The sequence below is a fragment of the Trichosurus vulpecula genome, chromosome 6 (assembly GCF_011100635.1).
Source record: "Trichosurus vulpecula isolate mTriVul1 chromosome 6, mTriVul1.pri, whole genome shotgun sequence".
Classification (NCBI taxonomy): domain Eukaryota; kingdom Metazoa; phylum Chordata; class Mammalia; order Diprotodontia; family Phalangeridae; genus Trichosurus; species Trichosurus vulpecula.
In genome coordinates this window covers 11,178,908-11,198,695 of record NC_050578.1, presented here as the reverse complement: position 1 = coordinate 11,198,695, position 19,788 = coordinate 11,178,908, and positions in this window count along the sequence as shown.

The following is a 19,788-nucleotide window of genomic DNA, read 5'->3' as shown; positions in this document are numbered from 1 at the left end:
TTTTCCTCCGTTTTTTGTTTTTTGTTTTTTTTGTTTCTTCTTTCTCATGATTCATTCTATTGGTCATAATTCTTCTTTACAACTTGACTATTGTATAAATAAGTTCCATGCGAAGTTATATGTAGAAGATATATCAGATTCCATGCTGTCTTGGGGAGCAAGGGGGATAAGGAAGGAACTCAAAATCATGTGTAACTGAGTGTTGTAAACTAAAAATAAAAAATCTTGGGGGCGGAGCCAAGATGGCGGCTGGTAAGCACGGACTAGAGTGAGCTCCGTACCCGAGTCCCTCCAAAAACCTATAAAAAATGGCTCTGAACCAATTCTAGAATGGCAGAACCCACAGAACAGCAGAGGGAAGCAGGGCTCCAGCCCAGGACAGCCTGGATGGTCTCTGGGTGAGGTCTATCCCACACGGAGCTCGGAGCTGGGAGCTGGGAGCTGGGAAGGGAGTGGAGCAGAGCCCAGCCTAAGTGGCGTGGTCCATTCAGACCAGAAGCGGGGCGGAGGGGGCCCTAGCGCCCTGAATATGTGAGCTGCGGCAGTTACCAGACCGCTCGACCCACAAACACCAAAGACTGAGGAGAAGGTTAGTGGGAAAAGCTGCAGAAGTGGAAGGAGTTCGCGGATCGGCTTCCAGCCCCGGGGGCAGCGGAGGTGGGGCAGCTACAGCTGTTGTTACTTCTGGCTCCAGGCCCACCTGATGGGAGGAATTAAGTGGCGAGCAGGAGTGCAAACAGCCTGCTGAAGATCTAAGCCCAGTCTGGACTGGGGGTCCTTTGGGAAGGAGGAGTGTGGCTCTGACAGAGCTGGCACCTCCCCCCCCAAATATAGAACATAGAACTCATTAGTCTACAAGCAGTCATACCCCACTGAAAAACTCAAGGGTCAAGTTAGTTGGCTGGGAATATGGCCAGGCAGCGAAAATGTGCCCAGATTCAGTCTCAGACTTTGGATTCTTTCTTTGGTGACAAAGAAGACCAAAACATACAGACAGAAGAAGACAACAAAGTCATAGAGCCTACAACCAAAGCCTCCAAGAAAAACATGAACTGGCCCCAGGCCATAGAAGAACTCAAAAAGGATTTGGAAAAGCAAGTTAGAGAAGTAGAGGAAAAATTGGGAAGAGAAATGAGAAGGATGCGAGAAAACCATGAAAAACAAGTCAATGACTTGCTAAAGGAGACCCAAAAAAATACTGAAAAATACACTGAAGAAAACAACACCTTAAAAAACAGACTAACTCAAATGGCAAAAGAGCTCCAAAAAGCCAATGAGGAGAAGAATGCCTTGAAAGGCAGAATTAGCCAAATAGAAAAAGGAGGTCCAAAAGACCACTGAAGAAAATACTACTTTAAAAATTAGAGTGGAGCTAGTGGAAGCTAGTGACTTTATGAGAAATCAGGATATTATAAAACAGAACCAAAGGAATGAAAAAATGGAAGACAATGTGAAATATCTCCTTGGAAAAACCACTGACCTGGAAAATAGATCCAGGAGAGATAATTTAAAAATTATTGGACTACCTGAAAGCCATGATCAAAAAAAGAGCCTAGATACCATCTTTCAGGAAATTATCAAGGAGAACTGCCCTGATATTCTAGAGCCACAGGGCAAAATAGAAATTGAAAGAATCCATCGATCGCCTCCTCAAATAGATCCCAAAAAGAAATCTCCTAGGAATATTGTCACCAAATTCCAGAGCTCCCAGAAAGAAACAATTTGAGTATTGTGGAAACCCAATCAGAATAACCCAAGATCTGGCAGCTTCTACATTAACAGATCGAAGGGCTTGCGATATTCCGGAGGTCAATGGAGCTAGGATTAAAACCTAGAATCACCTACCCAGCAAAACTGAGTATCATGTTCCAAGGCAAAATATGGATTTTCAATAAAATAGAGGACTTTCAAGCTTTCTCAGTGAAAGGACCAGAACTGAATAGAAAATTTGACTTTCAAACACAAGAATCAAGAGAAGCATGAAAAGGTAATCAAGAAATGGAAATTGCAAGGGACTTACTAAAGTTGAACTGTTTTGTTTACATTCCTACATGGAAAGATGATGTGTATGATTCAGGAGACCTCAGTATTAGGGTAGTTGAAGGGAATATGCATATATATGTATATATATGTATATATATATATATATATATATATGTTTATGTATATATAAGTGAATGTGTATGTATGTATATATCTATGTGTATATGTATGTATGTGTATGTATGTGCATATATATATATGTGTGTATATATATATATATATATATATATATATATATATATATATATGTAAAAGAGAGAGAGCAGACACAGGGCACAGGGTGAGTTGAAGATGAAGGGAAGATATCTAAAAAAAAATAAAATGAAATTAATGGATGAGAGAGCAACATACTGAGAGAGGGAGATAGGGAGAGATAGAATGGGGTAGATTATGTGGCATAAAGGTGGCCAGAGGAAGTAGTTCTATGGGAGGAGGGGAGAGGGCAGGTGAGGGGGGAATGAGTGAACCTTGCTCTCATCAGATTTGGCCTGAGGGGGAATACCATACATACTCAGTTGGGTGTCTTACCCCACAGGAAAGAAGAGGGAGGAAGATAAATAAAAAAAATAAAAGGCGGGGGGATGATGGAGGGGAGGGCAGATGGGGGTGGAGGTAAACAAAACAAACACTTTGGAAAGGGGACAGGGTCAAGGGAGAAAATTCAATAAAGCAGGATGGGCTGGGAAGGAGCAAAATGTAGTTAGCCTTTCACAACATGAGTATTGTGGAAGGGTTATACTTAATAATACATGTGTGGCCTAGGTTGAATTGCTCGGCTTCTTAGGGCGGGTCGGTGGGAAGGGAAGAGGGGAGAGAATTTGGAACTCAAAGTTTTAAAATCAGATGTTCAAAAACAAAAAAAAAAACTTTTTGTATGCAACTAAAAAATAAGATACACAGGCAATGGGGCGTAGAAATTTATCTTGCCCTACAAGAAAGGAAGGGAAAAGGGGATGAGACGGGAGGGGGGTGATAGAGGGGAGGGCTGACTGGGGAACAGGGCAATCAGAATATAAGCCATCTTGGAGTCGGGGGGAGGGTAGAAATGGGGAGAAAATTTGTAATTCAAACTGTTGTGAAAATCAATGCTGAAAACCAAATATGTTAAATAAATAAATTTAAATTTAAAAAAAAATAAAAAAATAAAAAAATCTTAATTAAAAAAAGAATCAGTCCAATGAAATCAAAAGAATTAAAAAATTGAAGAAAACATAAAATACCTCATCGGAAAAAATGACTGACCTGGAAAATAGATCCAAAAGAGTTAATTTAAGAATTATTGGTCTACCTGATAGCCATTATAAGAAAAAAAATAGAACCGGGACAGCATCTTTCAAGAAATTACAAGGAAAACTGCCCTAAGGTCCTCAAATGAAAGGGTGAAATAGTCATTGAAAGAATTCACAAATCACCTCCTGAAAGAGATGCCAAAATGAAAATGAAAAGGAATATTTTAGCCAAATTCCAGAATTATAAGATCAAGAAGAAAATACTGCAAGCAGCCAGAAAAACAAACAAACAAAAAAACAAACAAAAGAAAAAAAAACTGTATCATGGAAACACAGTCAGTATTATGTAAGACTTAGTGGCTTCCATGTTAAAGATCAGAGGGCTTGCAATATGATGTTCTGGAAGGCAAAGGAGCTTGGATTACAATCAAAGATCAACTATCCATCAAAAGTGAGCATGATCTTTCAGGGGAGTAGATGGATATTCAGTCAAATAGGAGACTTCCAAACTTTCGTGATGAAAATACCAGAGCTCAATAGAAAATTTATCTTCAAATATGAGAATCAAGAGAAGTAAAAAAGGTTAACAAGAAAGAAAAAAAATATGTTATTCAATAACAGTAAACTATTTACATCCCCATATGGGAAGATGATAATTGTAACTGTTGAGAACTCTGTTTTTATTACAAAAATTAGAAAGGGCATACATAGACAGAGAGTGTAGGTATTGAGTTGACTTTGATTTGACAATTAAAAAAAATAATTAATTAAGGGCTGGAAAAAACAAGATTGTACTGGGAGAGGAGGAAAGGAGGAGACAGAAAAAAGTAAATTACATCACATAAAGAGGTAAATCACATAAAGACCTATTTAAGAAGAGGGAAATAGGGGAGAGAGGAGACATTATTTGAATGTTACTCTCATCAGATTTTTCTCAAAAGGGGAATATCATAAAATCTCACTCGGGTATAGAAGTCTATCTTACCCCATAGGAAGCAGGAGGGCAAAGGGAAAGAAAAGGGAGAAAGTGGATAGAAGGTAGGGCAGAAAAAAGGGGAAAAGTAGCAAGGAAAATGGGAAAGAAAAGGGAGGGGGCTGATAGAAGGGAGGGAAGATTGAGGGAGGTGTTGATCAGAACCAAAACACTTATGAGAAGGGAAAGGGAAAAAGGAGTGAGAAACACATAACCCAGAGAGGCAAATAGGATGGAGAGAAAAACACAGTGGTCATAGCTGTGCATGCGAGTAGGACAAGCCATCCCATAAAATGGAAGCAGGTAGGAGAGTGGATTAAAAACCATAATCCTACAACATATTGTTTAAAAGAAACACCATTGAAGCAGAGAAATACATATAGAGTAAAGGTAAAAAAAAAGACTGGAGCAATATTTATCTCTTACACTTCAGGTGAAGTAAAAAAAAATAGGAGTAGGTGTCCTGATCTCAGACAAAGCAAAAAGCAAAAATAGATCCGATTAAAAGAGATAAGGAAGGAAGCTACATCCTGCTAAAAGGTATCATAGACAGTAAAGTAATACCTATATTAAACATATATGCACCAAGTGGTGCAGGATCCAGATTCTTAGAGAATAACTTAAGTGAATTACAGGAAGAAAGAGACAGCAAAACTACACCAGTGGGGTACCTCATCCTCCCCCTCTCAGAACTAGATAAATCTAACCAGAAAATAAACAAGAAAGAAATTAAGAGTTGAATTCAATTTTAGAAACTTTAGATAAGGTAGACTTCTGGAGAAAACTGAATGGGGATGGAAAGCGATTTACCTTTCCTCGGGAGTACATGACACCTACACAAAAATGACCATGTTCTAGGGTTCGAAAACCTCACAATCAAACGCAGAAAGGCAGAAAAATTAAAGGCATCCTTTTCAGTTCCTTAGGCAATATAAACCACGTGTAATAAAGGGCCATGGAAAGATAGATTAAAATTATTTGGAAACTAAATAATTGAATCATAAAGAATGAATGGATCAAACAGCAAATCAAAGAAATAATCAATGCCTTCAAACAAGAGATGATAATAATGAGACAACACACCAAAACTTATAGAATGTAGACAAAGCAGTACTTAGGGGACATTTTATATCTCTAAATGCTTATATGAATAAAACAGAGAAAGACCACACAAATGACTTGAACATGCAACTAAAAAAGGTAGAAAAATAACAAATCAAAAATCTCCATTTAATATCAAATTACAAATTCTTGAAACTAAAGGAAATGTTAGTAAAACTGAAAGTAAAAAAAAAAAAACAACTGTTGAACTAACAAATAAAACTAAGACCTAGTAGTATGAAAAATCAATAAAATAGACACAGCGCTGCTTGATTTGATTTAAAAGAAAGAAAAAAGAAAACCAAATTACCGATATCATAAAATAAAAAAAGAGAATTCACCATGAATGAATGGGAAATTAAAACAGCAATTAGGATCTATTTTGCCCAACTGTATGCCAATAAATCTGACAACCTTAATGAAAAGGAAGACTATTTTAAAAATGTAAATTTTCCACGTTAACAGAAGACAAAATAAAATGCTTAAATAATTCCATTTCAGAAAAAAAGGAATTGAGCCAGCCATTAATGAATTACCTAGTTAAAAATCTTCAGGGCTAGATGGATTCCCAAGTGAATTCTACCAAACCTTTAAAGAACTACTAATTCTAATATTAATTAAACTATGTGGGAAAATAGAAGGAGTGATATCAAATTATTTTTATGATAGATATATGGTGATGATAGCTAAACCAGGAAGAGAGACAACAGAGAAAACAAATTCTAGAGCAATGAATATAGATGTAAAAATTTTAAATAAAATAGTGGCAAAGAGATTACAGAAACTTACCATGAGGATAATACACTAAGACCAGGTGGGATATATACTGGGAATTCAGGACTGGACTGGATAATATTAGGAAAACTATCATCATAATGGACCATATCAATATCAAAATTCACAGAAATCAGATAATTATCTCAAAAAATGAAGAAAAAGCATTTGACAAAATAAAACACCCATTCCTATTATAAATACTAGAAATCATAGGAATCCATGGAGTTGTCCTTAAAATGATAAGTAGTATCTCTCTAAAGCTATCGTCAATGCAATGGGCATAATCTGAAAGCATTTGCAGTATGATCAGGGGCAAAACAAGGATGCCCATTGTCACCACTATTATTCCATACTGTATGAGAAATGTTACCTTTAGCAATTAGAGACAAAAAGGAAGTTAAAGCAATTAAAATAGGCAATTAAGAAACAAAGGTATTACTCTTTGCAATTGCCAGGATGATGTATTTAGAGAATCCTAAAGAATTAACTAAAAAAATACTTGAGGGTGGCAGAGCCAAGATGGAGGCTGCAAAGCAGGGACACACTTAAGCTCTCCACCAAATCCCTCCAAACACCTGTAAAAAATGGCTCTGAACAACTTCTAGAGCTGCAGAACCCACAAGATAGCAGAGGGAAGCAGGTCTCCACTGCAGGAGAGCCTGGATGATCCCTGGGAATGGTCTATTGCACAGTGTTGGGAGTGGAGTGCAGCCCATCATGGGTTGCACCAGGACCAGGCAGACTGGAATTCAGGCAGGCAGAGCAGACCTTAGGGCCATGAATCACTGAGCAGTAGCAGTTACCAGACTTCTCAACCCAAAAATGCCAAAGAGAATAAAGAATGTTAGTTGGAAAACTTCTGGATCAGGGTAAGATTAGTGCGTGGGTCTGGCCCCAGCCTTGGGGTTGGTGAAGGTGGCACAGCCTCAGCAGCAGGAAGCTCCTGTGGCTGCTCCAGCTGCAGTTGGTTCTGCCCCTGGCCCAGCCAGTGGGAGGAAACAAGCAGGAGATCAGAACAGGATTGCAGAGAGCTCTTTGCTAGGGCAGAGGAAGGGTTTTCTTGCTTTGCCCTGCTTGGATCTGTGTTATAGCCCTGCTTGGCAGTTTTGGGGGGAAGAGGAGCACTGTTGTTGCAGAGCTTGCAGTGACAGTAGAGTAAACAGCTCTGAAACAAGCAGCACAGCCCCTAAAGCTTGAGACAAAGTAATCTCTACTCTACAAGCAGTCATACCCTGAGAAAGCTCAAGGGTCAAGTAGTTGTCTGGGAACATGAACAAGCAGGGAAAAGGATTCAGACCCAGAATCAGACTGTAAAATCTTTTTTGGTGACAAAGAGATCAAAACACACAAACAGAAGAAGTCAACAAAGTCAAAGAGACAAGAATAACAAAGAATTGGTAACAGGCCATGGAAGAGCTCAAAAAGGATTTGGAAAAGCAAGTAAAAGAAGAAGAGGAAAAAATTGGAAAGAGAAATGAGAGTGATGCAAGAAAATAAAGAAAAACAAGTCAAGAGTTTGCTAAAGTAGACCCAAAATAATACTGAAGAAAATAACACTTTAAAAAATAGAGTAGACTTCCGGGGGTGGAGCCAAGATGGCGGCTGGAAAGCAGGGACTTGCATGAGCTCACCACCAGGTCCCTCCAAAAACCTATAAAAATGACTCTGAACAAATTCTAGAACTGCAGAACCCATAAAATAGCAGAGGGAAGCAGGGATCCAGCCCAGGACAGCCTGGATGGTCACTGGATGAGGTCTATCGCACACGGAGTACAGGGGAGCAGAGCTCAACGTGGGAGGCAGCAGGACCAAACAGACCAGGAGCTGGGCAGGACATGCCCTAGCACACGGAATCAGTGAGCTGTGGCAGTTACCAGACTTCTCAACCCACAAACATCAAAGACAACAGAGAAGGTTAGTGGGAAAAGCTGGGGGAGACAGAGTTCATGGTTCTGCCACTGCCCCAGGGCCAGCGGGGGAGGTGCAGCTACAGAAATATAGCTGCAGTTACTTGCAGCCCCAGGCCCACCTGGTGGGAGGAATTAAGTGGCTGATGAGAGCAGGACTGTAGAGCCTGATGAAGATTTGCATCAGGTCTGAGTTGGTAGATCTTCAGGAAGGAGGAGTGCTGGTGTGGCAGAGCTGACTGTATAGAAATAGCTCTGATATCAATGGCGCATCCCCTCAAGTTTGGAACAAAGTACTCTTTGCTCTACAAGCAGTCATACCCCGACAAAAAACTCAAGGGTCAAGTAAGTTGGCTGGGAACATAGCCAGGCAGCGAAAACACACCCAGATTCAGTCTCAGACTTTGGAATTCTTCTCTGGTGACAAAAAAGATCAAAACATACAGCCTGAAGAAGTCAACAAAGTCCAAGATCCTACACCAAAAGCCTCCAAGAAAAACATGAACTGGTCTCAGGCCATGGAAGAGCTCAAAAAGGAGTTGGAAAAGCAAGTAAGAGAAGTAGAGGAAAAATTGGGAAGAGAAATGAGAAGGATGTGAGAAAACCATGAAAAACAGGTCAATGACTTGCTAAAGGAAACCCAAAAAATACTGAAAAAATATTGAAGAAAACAATACTTTAAAAAATAGACTAACTCAAATGACAAAAGAACTCCAAAAAGCCAAGGAGGAGAAGAATGCCTTGAAAGGCAGAGTTAGCCAAATGGAAAAGGAGGTCCAAAAGACCACTGAAGAAAATACTACCTTAAAAATGAGATTGGAGCAAGTGGAAGCTAGTGACTTGATGAGAAATCAAATAAAACAGAACCAAAGTAATGAAAAAATGGAAGACAATGTGAAATATCTCATTGGAAAAACCACTGACCTAGAAAATAGATCCAGGAGAAATAATTTAAAAATTATTGGACTACCTGAAAGCCATGATCAAAAAAAAAAGAGCCTAGATATCGTCTTTCAAGAAATTATCAAGGAGAATTGCCCTGATATTGTAGAGCCAGAGGGTAAAATAGAAATTGAAAGAATCCACAGATCACCTCCTCAAATAAATCCCCCCAAAAAAACTCCTAGGAACATTGTCGCCAAATTCCAGAGCTCCCAGGTCAAGGAGAAAATACTTCAAGCAGCCAGAAAGAAACAATTTGAATATTGTGGAAAAACAATCAGGATAACACAGGATGTGGCAGCTTCCACATTAAGGGACCAAAGGGCTTGGAATATGATATTCCGGAGGTCAATGGAGCTAGGATTAAAACCAAGAATCACCTACCCAGCAAAACTGAGTATCATGCTCCAAGGCAAAATATGGATTTTCAATAAAATAGAGGACTTTCAAGATTTCTCAGTGAAAAGACCAGAGCTGAATAGAAAATTTGACTTTCAAACACAAGAATCAAGAGAAGCATGAAAAGGTAAACAAGAAAGAGAAATCATAAGGGAGTTACTAAAGTTGAACTGTTTTGTTTACATTCCTACATAGAAAGATGATGTGTATGATTCATGAGACCTCAGTGCCATAGTGGCTGAAAGGAATATATATATATATATATATATATATATATATATATATACACATATATATATATACATATATATATATATGTATATGTATATATATGTATATATATATGTATATGTATGTATATATATGTGTGTGTATGGGTGTGTATGGGTGTGTGTGTGTTTGTGTGTGTGTGTGTGTGTGTCAATTTAAGGGATAAGAGAGGAATATATTGAGAGAGTGATAAAGGGAGAGGTAGAATGGAGTAAATTATCTTGCATAAAAGTGGAAAGAAAAAGTGGTTTTGTAGGAAGGGAAGAGGTGGCAGGTGAGGGGGAATAAGTAAATCTTGCTCTCAATGGATTTGACCTGAGGAGGGAATACCATACACACTCAATTTGGTATCTTACCCCACAGGAAAGAAGGAGGAAGAGGATAAAAAAGTGGGGATGATAGAAGGCAGGGCAGATAGGTGGAGGAGGTAATCAAAAACAATCATTTTCCAAAAGGAACAGGATCAAGGGAGATAATTTAATAAAGGGAGATAGGTTAGTAAGGAGCAAAACATAGTTAATCAATCACAACATGAGTATAGTGGAAGGGTTTTACATAATTATACGCATGTGGCCTATGTTGAATTGCTTGCCTTCTTAGGGAGGGTGGGCAGGGAGGGAAGAGGGGAGAGAATTTGGAACTCAAAGTTTTAAAAATAGACGTTCAAAAACAACAACAAAGAAAAAAGTTTTTGCATGCAACTAGGAAATAAGCTACACAGGAAATGGGGCATAGAAATTTATCTTGCCCTACAAGAGAAGAAGGGAAAGGGGGATGGGAGTGAAGTGGGGGGACAGATGGGAGGGCAGACTGGAGAATGGTGCAACCAGAATATGCAGCATCTTGGAGTGGGCAGGACAGCAGAAATGGGGAGAAAATTTGTAATTCAAACTCTTGTGAAAATCAATGCTGAAAACTAAATATATTAAATAAAAAAAATTAGACTTGAGAAAGTGAAAGCTAGTGACTTTATGAGAAATCAAGATGTTATAAAACAAAAACAAAGAATTAAAAAATGGAAGACAATGTGAAATATCTCACTGGAAAGACCACAGACCTGGGGAATAGATCCAGGAGAGATAATTTAAAAATTGTTGGTCTAACTGAAAGTCATGATCAAAAAAGGAGCCTAGATATCATCTTTCAAGAAATTATCAAGGAAAACTGCACTGAAATTCTAGAACCAGAGGGTAAAATAGAAATTGATAGAATTGCTTTTTCTCATTCAGCTAGCCAAGATGCCAAAAGGGAAGAAGGCCAAGGGGAAGAAGGTGGCTGTAGTGAAGAAGCAGGTGGCCAAGAAAGTGGTCAATGCTTTGTTTGATAAGCAGCCCAAGAACTTTGGCATTAGTCGGGACATCCATCCCCAAAGGGACCTTACTCGATTTCTCAAATGGCCTCGGCACATCACACTGCAGCATCAAAGGTCTATCCTTTATAAGCGTTTGAAAGTTCCACCAGCAATTAACCAGTTTACCCAGGCTTCAGATCACCAGACAGCTACTCAACTGCTGAAACTGGCTCATAAGTATAGACCCAAGACAAAGCAAGATAAGAAGCATAGGCTTCTGGCTGGGGCCTAAGGAGATGTCCCCACTAAGAGACCACCTGTCCTGAGAGCAGGCATTAACAGTGTTACTACCCTGGTAGAAAACAAGAAAGCACAGTTGGTAGTGATTGCACATGATGTGGACCCCACTGAGGTAGTGATCTTCCTACCTGCCTTGTGCTGAAAAATGGGGGTTCCTTACTGTATTAATCAAAGGTAATGCCAGACTGGGTCGCTTAGTTCACAGAAGACCTGCACAAGCATTGCCTTCACACGGGTTAATCCTGGAGGTAATGGAGCCCTGGCTAAGCTGTTAGAAGCCATCAAAACCAATTACAATGACAGATACGATGAGATCTGACATCACTGGGGTGGCAATGTTCTGGGTCCAAAATTGGTGGCTCATATTGCCAAGCTCGGAAAGGGAAAAGCTAAGGAACTTGCAACCAAGTTGGTTTAAATGTATATTTGACTTTTCCCTACATAAAAATAAAAATTTAAACAAAAAAAAAAACAAATTGAAAGAAGCCACCTATCACTTCTTGAAAAAGACTGCAAAATGAAAAGTCTTAGATACAATATTTTGTCACCAAATTCCAGAATTCCCAGTTCAAGAGAGAAAATACTGCAAGCAGCCAGACAGATACAATTTGAGTATTGCGGAAACACAATCAGGATAATGCAAGATCTAGTGGCTTCTACATTAAGGGATCAAAGGGCTTGGAATATCATATTCCAGAGGCCAAAGGAGTTTGGATTAAAATCAAGAATCACCTACCCAGCAAAACTGAGTATCATGGTCCGGGGCAAAATATGGACTTTCAATAAAATGGAGCACTTTCAAGTATTCTAGATGAAAAGACCAGAGATGAATAGAAAATTTGACTGTGAAATATAAGAATCAAGAGAAGCATGAAAAGATAAACAAGAAAGAGAAATCATAAGGGACTTATTAAAGCTGAAACATTTTGTTTACATTCCTTCATGGAAAGATGATGTTTGTAATTCATGAGAACTTACTCAGTTTTAGGGCAGTTGAAGGGAATATACATGCATACATATGTGCATATATATAGATGGAGCACACAGGTTGAGTTGAATATGAAGGGATGATATCTAAAAAAATAAAATTGAGGTGGGAGAGAGTAATATATTGAGAGAGAGAGAGAAAGGGAGAGATAGGACGGGGTAAATTATCTCACATAAAAGTGGCAAGATAAAGCAGTTCTGTTGGAAGGGAAGAGGGGGCAGGTGAGGGAGATGAGTTAATCTTGCTCTTATCGGATCTGACTTGAGGAGGGAATAACATACACACTCAATTGTGTATCTTACCCCATAGGAAGATAGGAGGAATAGGATAAGAAAGGGGGGGATGATAGAAGGGAAGGCAGATAAGTGGAGGAGGTAATCAAAAGTAAACACTTTGGAAAAGGGACAGAGTCTGAGGCAAAAATTAAACAAAGGGGGATAGCACAGGATGGAGAGAAATATAGTTAGCCTTTCACAGCATGACTCTTATGGAAGTGTTTGCATAATGATGTATGTGCGGCCTATTTTGAATTGTTTGCCTTCTTAGGGCAGGTAGGTGGGGAGGGAAGAGGGTAGAGAAATCAGAACTTGAAGTTGTAAGAGTGGATGTTCAAAAAAAAGTTGTTTTCCATGCAACTAGGAAATAAGATATACAGGCAACAGGATATAAAAATCTATCTTGCCATACATGAAAGTAAGTGGAAAGGGGATGGGAGAGGGAAGTAGGGTGATAGAAGGGAGGCCTAACTGGGCAATCAGAATATATGCCAGCTTGGAGTGGGGGGGGGGTAGAAGGTAGACATGGGGAGAAAATTTGTAACTCGAAGTCTTGTGGAAATCAATGTTGAAAATAAAAATATTAAATAAGAAAATAAGAATTAAACAGAAGAAATAAATAAAAGAAACCTAGCTATGATGGGATACTTTATTTATCACAGGGACTCATGGTAAGATTCCACAGAATGCTGCCTTATTCAACATAAGGCAATGACAGATCACAGGACCCTGTAGGATACCTATATCAACAAGAACCGATCACATAGGCTTTCTGATGCAATTAAGAGTTCACAAATAGTGTTATTTCATCCATTACTGTCACTTCCTTGTTTTTAGAATCTTTGCTTAGCTTTTGTTTTATCTGACAAGCAAGCAATTCCTTTGAAAAAGTTAACTTCTTTTACATTAGGAAGTCATATGTCCTTAGCCTGGTATTCTGGTGGTATCTATACATTCTTGAACCATGCATCCATTACCTATTGCCTTCCCAAAACACCCACTCAGGTTTGTTTTTCCCTAATCAGAGAGCACATGGCAATCTTGCTTGGGTAGCACACAACATCCATGAAAAAATCATTTACTAAGGTATAGACATATGATTTATATAAAAAGTCAGAGGTATCAAGCTACCCCTAAAAAGTCAACAAAACTCCCCAGTATGACCTGAAATCCACTTTAAAATCTTTTGGGAAATGTTTAATAAAGCAAATAAAGATACAATACAACATTGAAAAAAGTACTTGAAATAATTCACAACTTTAGCAAAGTTGCAGGACTTAATATAAACCCACAGAAATTATCAGCCTTTCTATATGTTACCAATAAAGCCCAATAGGAAAAGCTAGAAAGAGAAATTCCATTTACAGTAATTGTAAACAACATAAAATATTCAGGAGTCTACTTGGCAAACAAACACAGGAACTATGTGAAAAAAAATTGCAAAATACTTTTCACACAAATAAAGGTAGATCTAAATAATTTGAAAAATATCAAGTGCTTATTGCTAGGCTGAGCTAATATAGTAAAAAATGACATTTCTACCTGAGCTAAATTACTTACTTGGTGCCATACCAATCAATCTACCAAAAAAATTGTAGGACTAGAAAAAATAATAACAAAATTCGTCTGGAAGAAGAAAAGGTCTAGAATATCAAAGGAATTAATGAAAAGAAATGCAAGGGAAATTGGCCTAATCATACCAGATCTAAAAATGTCTGTTCATTCCCTTTGACAATTTATCAAGTGGGGAATAACTTGAATTCTTATAAATTTGACACCGCTCTTTATATATTTGAATAATTAGACCTTTATTAAAAACTCTGGCTGTAAAAACATGTAGGAAAACTGCAATAAAGCAGAAATCATCAAAACTACCTGATACTGGCTAAGAAATAGAGCAGTGGAGAAGTGGAACAGGTTAAATACACCAGACAAAGGAGTCAAAGACTAAAGCAATCCTCTCTTTGATAATCCTAAAGACTCCAGTTTCTAAGATAAGATCTCATTATTTAAGAAAAACTGTTAGGAAAACTGGAAAATAATATGGCAGAAACTAGGCATAGACCAACATCTTACACCATAAACCAAGTGTAATAGTAATTAAGGTGGGACTTTTTGCGGTTGACCTTTAATGATTCTGGCCTTTGTTTGAATGGGGCAGATAACGTGGGATGTTTTTGTATTTTTCACCACTGAGACAATTGGGTGTCATTGATTTGTATGTGATGTAATATTGGGGGTGGGGAACTTTTCTATGCCCAGCCTGGGTGAGGTCTGGGCCCTCAGGGCCCTGAACAGGAAATATAAGTGCAGAGGTTAGCATTCTCTCTCGAAGCTCTGAGGGGCAGCAGGAGTGGCGCATGACTCTGGGCAAGCTGTTGTAATGAGCTCCCTGGCTGAATACTCAGATGTTGATAACTATGAATTATGTTTGGTCTGTAATTCAGGGTGCTGGTTTTCTCCCCTGAACTAAGTAAATGATATTTGTATGCTGGATTAAAGTAAGATTGTTGGCCCCTTAATGTTGCTTTCCTTAGTAAAGCAGCTCAAAAGGACCTGGGATTGCAGCTTTCTGTGAGCTGGTTGTTGTTGGTTTGACACCCCCACAGCAGCTGCTAGCTGTATTGTTGAAACACCAAGAAAGGTAAAAATGGATACGTGTCATAAAGGGTGAGACTTTAGACATAAGGGTGAAATTATAAGCAAATTAGGAGAACAAGGAATAGTTTCCCTGTCAGACCTATGGAGAATGGAAGAATTTATGACTGAACAAGAGGTAGACAACATTATGAAATGCAGAAACACCAAATTTAGAAGGAAAACAGAAAGCTGAGAAATAATTTTTACAACTTATGTTTTTCATAAAGGCCTTATCTCTCAAATATATAGAAAGCTATGTCAAATTTATAAGAATCCAAGTCATTCCCCAATTGATAAATGGTCAAAGGGTATGAACAGGCAGTTTGGAGATGGAGTTATTAAAGCTATCTCTAGTCATATGAAAAAAATGATCTAAATCATTGTTGATTAGAAAAATACAAATTAAAACAACTCTGAGGTACAACATCATACCTATCAGATTGGCTAACATGACAAAATAGGAAAATGATAAAAGTTGGAGAAGACGTGGGAAATATGGAACACAAATGCATTGTTGGTGGCTTTGTGAACTGATGCTCGAGAGCAATTTGGAGCTATGTCCAAAAGGCAATCAAATTGTGCATACCTTTTGACCCAGCAATACCATTTATAGGTGTATATGCCAAAGAGATCATAAAACGGGAAAAGCACCCAGGTGTACAAAAATATTTGTAGGAGCCCTTTTTGTGTTGGCCAAGAATTGGAAATTGAGGAGAAGCCCATCAATTGGAGAATGACTGAACAAATCGGCATATAAGAATGCAATGGAATACTGTTGAGCCATAAGAAATGATGAGCAAATGGACTGCAGAAAAACCTGGAAATACTTGCAAGAATTGATGCTGAATGAAGTGAGCAGAACCAGGAGAATATTTCACACAGTAATGGCAACATTGTGTAATGACCAAATTAATATTCTTAACTCTTAACAATAATAAAAGGATCTACGACAATTCAGAAAGACTCATGATGAAAAATGCTATCCACATCTGGAGAAAGAACAATGGAGTCTCTCTCTCTCTCTCTCTGTCTCTCTCTCTCTCTCTCTCTCTCTCTCTCTCTCTCTCTCTCTCTGTCTGTCTCTGTCTCTGTCTTTGTCTCTCTCTCTCTGTCTCTCTCTCTCTCTCTCCTTCTCTATGTCTGTCTTACTCATAGATTTTCGTGTTTGGTTCTAATTCTTCTTTATAACATGACTAATATAGAAATATGTTCAATATGATTGTACATGCATAGCCTATATCAGATTGCATCCAATCTTTGGGCTGGAGGAGTAGAGGGAGAGGGAGAAAATTTAGAACTCAAAATGTAATTGAAATGAATGTTGACAGGGCAGAGCCAAGATGGCAGCCAGAAAGCAGGGACTTGCTTAAGTTCCTCCCCCACCCCAAGTCACTCCAAACACCTGCCAAAAATGGCTCTGAACAAATTCTAGATCTGCAAAACCCACGAAATAGCAAAAGGAAGCAGGGCTCCAGTCCAAGACAGTCTGGATGATCACTGGGGAAGGGTCTATCACACTGAGGTAGGAGCAGAGCAGAACCCAGCATGAGCTGCTCCAGAACCAACCAGACAGGGAGCCGGGCAGAAGAGGATGAGAATCAGTGAGCTGTGGCAGTTACCAGACTTCTCAATGCACAAATGTCAAAGACAACAGAGATGGTCAGTGGGAAAAGCTTCTGGAACAGAGTGAAAGGAGTTTGCAGTTGGCCACCACACCCAGGGAGCAGAGGTGGTACAGCTCTGAGGCTGCTTCCAGAGCTGCAGCTACAGTTGCTTTCAGCACCGGACCCACCTGGTGGGAGGAATTAAGCAGGAGATTAGAGCGGGAGAGCAAAGCATGCTTTTGCTTGCATGGATCTAGGCTGCAGTCCTGGTTGGCAGTTTTTGGGGGAGAAGGAGCACTGGTGTGGCAGAGCTTGCTATGTAGAAGTAGCTCTGAAAATAGCAGCATAGGCCCTCAAACTTGGGACGAAGTACTCTCTACTCTGCAAGCAGACTCAGACTTTGGAATCTTTTTGTTTTGGTGACAAGGAAGACCAAAACATATGGCCAGAAAAAATCAACAAAATCAAAGAGCCTACCTCAAAAATCTCCCAGAAAAATATAAATTGGTCTCAGGTCATGGAAGACCTCAAAAAGGATTTGGAAAAGCAAGGAAGAGAAGAAGAGGAAAAATTGGGAGGAGGAATGAGAGCCATGTGAGAAAACCATGCAAAACAAGTCAGGGACTTGTTAAAGGAGACCCAAAAAATACTGAAGAAAACAACACATTAAAAAAGAGTGGCCCAAATGGCAAAAGAGCTCCACAAAACCAATTAGGAGAAGACTGCCTTGAAAGGCAGAATTAGCCAAATGGAAAAGGAGGTCCAAAAGACCACTGAAGAAAATACTACCTTAAAAATGAGATTGAAGCAAGTGGAAGCTAGTGACTTTATGAGAAATGAAGATATTATAAAACAGAACCAAAGGAATGAAAAAATGGAAGATAATGTGAAATATCTCCTTGGAAAAACCACTGACCTAGAAAGTAGATCCAGGAGAGATAATTTAAAAATTATTGGACTACCTGAAAGCCATGATCAAAAAAAGAGCCTAGATATCATCTTTCAAGAAATTATCAAGGAGAATTGCTCTGATATTCTAGAGCCACAGGGCAAAATAGAAATTGAAAGAATCCACCGATCACCTCTTGAAAAATATCTGAAAAAGAAATCTCCAAGGAATATTGTTGCCAAATTCCAGAGCTCCCAGATCAAGGAGAAAATACTGCAAGCAGCCAGAAAGAAACAATTTGAGTATCGTGGAAACACAATCAGGATGACAAACAATCAAGCAGCTTCTAAATTAAGGGATCGAAGGGCTTGGGATACGATATTCCAGAGGTCAATGGAGCTATGATGAAAACCAAGAATTACCTACCCAGCAAAACAGAATATAATGCTCCAAGGAAAATTGTGGATTTTCAATAAAATAGAGGACTTTGTAGCTTTCTCTGTGAAAAGACCAGAGCTGAATACATAATTTGACTTTCAAACACAAGAATGAAAAGAAGCATGAAAAGGTAAACAAGAAAGACAAATCATAAGGGACTTACTAAAGTTGAACTGTTTTGTTTACATTCCTACATGGAAAGATGATGTGTGTAATTCATGAGACCTCAGTATTAGTGTAGCTGAAGGGAATATACATATATATAGACAGAGGGCACAGGGTGAGTTGAATATGAAGGGGTGATATCTAAAAAAAATAAAATGTAATTAAGGGATGAGAAAGGAATCTATTGAGAGGGGGAGAAAGGGAGAGATAGAATGGTGTAAATTTTCTCACATGGAAAGGAAGAATGGGTAGGTGAAAGGGAATGATTGAATCTTGCTTTTGTCAGATTTGGATTAAAGAGGCATACGCACTCTATCGGGTATCTTACCCTACAGGTAAGAAGGAGGAATGGGATAAAAGGGGGGATGATAGAAGAGAGGGCAGATAGGGGGATGAGATGAACAAAAACAAACACTTTTGAAAAGGGACAGGGTAAAGGGAGAAAAGTGAATAAAGCTGGACAGGATAGGAGGGAGCAAAATATAGTTAGTCTTTCACAACATGAGTATTGTGGAAGGGTTTTGCATAATGATACACATGTGGCCTATGTTGAATTGCTTGCCTTCTTAGGAGGCTGGTTGGGGAGGGAGGAGGGGAGAGAATTTGGAACTTGAAGTTTTAAAAGTAGATGTTCAAAAAAAGCTGTTTTTGCACACAGCTGGGAAATAAGATACACAGGCAATGGGGCATAGAAATCTATATTGCCCTACAAGAAAGTAAGGGAAAAGGGGATGGGGGGTAGTTGGGTGTCAGAAGGGAGGGCTGACTGGATAATGGGGGAATCAAAATATATTCCATCTTGTAGTGGGTGGGAGGGTAGAAATGGGGAGAAAAGTTGTAATTCAAAATGTTGTGGAAATCAATGATGAAAACTAAAAATGTGAAATCAATAACAAAAGAAATGAATGTGGATAACTTCAGTAGAAAAGAAAAGATAATATTTTATTTTCTTTCACCCCTTCCTGTCTATGTTAAGAGGAGAAATTGTTATGGAGAAGATTCCCATCTTCCTTATCATCACCAGCAACAACTACTGATCAATTACTACCAAGAAGAGGATGACTGTAGGGGTTCTATGAGTAGCAGTAACCTCTAGCTCCTGAAGCACTTCTAGATTAACCAGCCCTCATGCCTATCATGCAGAAAGCCATGACTGTGGAGAAGGGGCCAGTCATCACTACCAAATGCCAAGCGGCTGCCACTCCCTTAGACAGAAGACCCAGCCTACCTGAAGAAATGGAGCATGCTAAGTGTGAGAAAGAAGATAGCATGTGCTAAGCAAGTCAAGACAACAGTATCATCTTGGTCACCATGTCTCCTAAGATTTCAATGTCAACAGCCCCCAAGCCTTATCCCAAGAGCTTTAGGAATAGCAATACTTCCAGGTCAGTGCCATCAGCCTTGATCCTGGAAAGTAGCCCCTGTGGAGGTACAGCCCGACCACTGCTGAAGCAGGTGCTAAAACCATAGCTTCTAAAAACCTAGAAAATAAAGTTCATGAAAATAAAATCCCTGACACTGTCAACTAATTCAACATTATAGTCCATTATGTTTTTT